Source organism: Atractosteus spatula, chromosome 13 (genome assembly GCF_055471065.1).
Source record: "Atractosteus spatula isolate fAtrSpa1 chromosome 13, fAtrSpa1.hap1, whole genome shotgun sequence".
Classification (NCBI taxonomy): domain Eukaryota; kingdom Metazoa; phylum Chordata; class Actinopteri; order Semionotiformes; family Lepisosteidae; genus Atractosteus; species Atractosteus spatula.
In genome coordinates, this window is record NC_142718.1 from 4,284,968 (window position 1) to 4,288,219 (window position 3,252).

Sequence of the window (3,252 nt, forward strand, 5' to 3'; positions counted from 1 at the left end):
GAGATCCAAAGGGGCACACACACACACACACACACACACACACACACACACACACACACACACACCTGGCATGGAAAATCGCAACCCCCGCACCCTTCAGCACCCTCCTCAATTTGGAATGTCACGAAGTTCCACACCTCTAGACCAGCATGGATGTGTTTTTTTGTTGGCTTTACTTATGTGTGTTTATATAGGCGCTGAACCAAGATGGGGGGGGGGGGTCTGTCCTTACAATCTGCTTCTGGCAACATGGAGAGTCATCCACGTGCCAGGTTATCTGTTTTTCCAATCCAGTTAGAACTTTGCAGTACTGAGAAATAAATAACTGTAAGGGAGGATTACATGGAGTTTTGCTTATACACAGTGTAAGCACTTGTCTGGCACACAGTGGGAATTGGATTGCAAGAGAGAGAGAGAAAAAAAACTTAATTAGGATTTGTTTGTAAAGGAGTTGCTTCTCGTCCTCATGTTGAACTCCATGTCTTATATGGTTATTCCTTCTGGAAGGAACATCTTGCTTGACAGCATGGCTGAAATGACAGTTTATCTACAGGGAGTAGTTTGGAAAAGCACTGTGCAATGGGCAGTAAGTTCATATGCAGGACAGCTCAGCCTTGTGAGGAAGCTACCTATGGGTCAGGGCAGTAGAGCATGAAGATCTGTTGGGTTTGAAAGGAGTCTTGATTCATGTTTAGTAATCTGTGTTGGAGTACGATTAAAGTGTGCTCACTGGTCAAAATAATTAGGAAACTGCCTGAAGTAACATGTCCTGCCTTTGTAAGCAGCAAGAAACAATTTGGACAGGAGGTGGCATGTGTTTTACAAGGTTTCCAAATAATAACCTTCAGTTGATCCAGTGATGTAGGGTTAATGGCATGTGTAATTGAATTGAGTCCTCCAATATTCAGTAGGAGGGAGATCCAGAGATTTGTCTGGCAATAGAAGCTTGTCACATGCTCTGCTTACCACAAATTGCCTGCCACTAAAAAAAGAGGGGCGTTCTAATACTTTATCCAGTGAACATATTCCATCACAAACCCTTGATGTACTTTGTGAGATGAGAATGATTAGATTAGATGTTTCTTATGCAATGTGGCATTTTGGCTTCCAAGCACAACTGAACAGAATTGAAAGAAAATGAATTGGCTTGTTTTTGCATTTGTCACTTGTGGTATCAACTGGAAGTCATTTTAAAAACAATGTAGTTTTAGAGTCAGATCTATTTTGGTCTTAAATCCGTCTATTTGTATCTGGGTTAGGGAACCAACAAAAAGAAGCCACAGATGTCTCTTTAACCCAGGGTTCATTCCAATATGCATTAAAGGGGTGTATCATTTCTCTGTCTGATTTACACATGGGGCTGTAGGTCAGTTTTGAACTGAGCTATGCATTCATGGTCACTATATTAAAAGATGATATCATTTCATCTGCTCTTGGAGCAGATGTTCCTGGTCCAAATCACAGACACAGAATAATAAGGGTCAACAGCTTTCTTGGGCATTATAGCAAGCAAACCATAAACAGGAACATAATACTTCCAAAGTATGGCAGACAAGGTAAAAGACTATATGAAGTAATACTTGAGTGAAAAATTGTGTCGTATCATCTTCTTCAGGTCTCTACCAACAGAGACACCTTTGTTCTTATTGTTGTCAGAGCTTGCTACTCAGCCTGAGGCATTGCCCTTTGATATTCCACTCCTACATAAGCTGTACTAGGGTTGATTTGTGTTTACACTGCCATTGCGATGGGCCTCCAAGATGGCCTGAGCCACCTTTGGAAGTGGTCAAGATTTAAAATGGATTAGGGTCATCTGCTTGTTTTTACAGCACTCCCAAATTGGATAGGAGATGGTCTCAAAAGGCCCAGTGCAAACAGTGTAAAGTGAAGATAATTCCCTCTTGTATTAAAGCCTAGTTTTATCTTAAGCTAACATCTTTTTTTAAAAACTGCTTAATGAATCCCTGATACCTGAGCACACAGGGAGACTGTTTACTATTTTATACTCTTGTCAAGATTGATTTTCTTTTAATTTAGGTCCATTATGCAGAGCTTATCCAAGGAACAGCAACATCTTTGTTCCTGCCTATTTATTATTCTTTTTATTTTCATTTCATCCATTTCAGTTTTAAATTGATTTCAGAACGTTTGTCAGAATGACAAAGATTTTCAGGGGTAAATCCAGCCAACGTTTAACCGACTTGAGTTTTCACTGTTCTTTGTGTGAATTCACAGAAACCCAGATGTGGCGCACATTGAAAAATGACGTTCCAAAAATCCTTTTGCTAAAGCCTTTGCGTGTCAGCTAAGAACATTGATTTAAAAAGTGCTTGGGAATCGCCATTGATTGGTATAATCATCAAAATGTACATCTACATATATCCTACATACACAGTGTAAATGTATACACTGAGTGGCATCAAAGCACAACAAATGCTGTTGTTTAGCTTTCCAAAGAACATCATTGCTCTCACTGTGTATGCCAACCAATGCCTTTGATATACATGCTTGTCCCTTAAATAACAAAAATGAATGCAAAAAATACTGCAAATCCATAATAAATGAAAGTTAACATTTTTAAAACATACATGACAGGTGGTTCATTAACCACATTTGTATGAAAACACACTTAAGGCACTTAAGATCAGCATTATTATTTAAATAAGCCTACCAAGTACTTAAAGAGAATTCAGGATCAGATGAACAAATGAGCCAGCCATATAATATATATAATGCAAATAACGATGCAAGCTGTTGTTGTTAATAGTGTGGCTATCATAGTAAATGTTAAGTGTTTTCCTTAGTTTACATGAATAATGACATTCCATTGTTCTCAATAAACACAAGATTATTACTATGTAAAAAAAGCATAATTTCTGACAAAAAAAAAGGTTTTCATGGTCTTCAAAATGTTCAGTGAAGGAGCCACCACTGCTATCGTGTCCTGGCACTGCTTCTTGTGCTAGCAGTCGGAAAGTGGTTTATGAAAAAGTGAAAAATTAAAGCTTTACAATTATTTTTTCGTAAACAGATAAAAATATGATTTTTGTCCCCGAATAAAATGTGTTTGTCACTTTCCATTTTATTTTTGTCTCAGCACCGTAATTTGTAATTCTGAAATTTGACAGTATTGCCCTAGCATGGATGTTATTAAAATGTATTGTAGTCATTACTGTGGCTCTCTCGACACTATTGAAATAAGATAACTTATTATTGTACCTATGTAGACACACATATCAAAAGGAGAGTGTT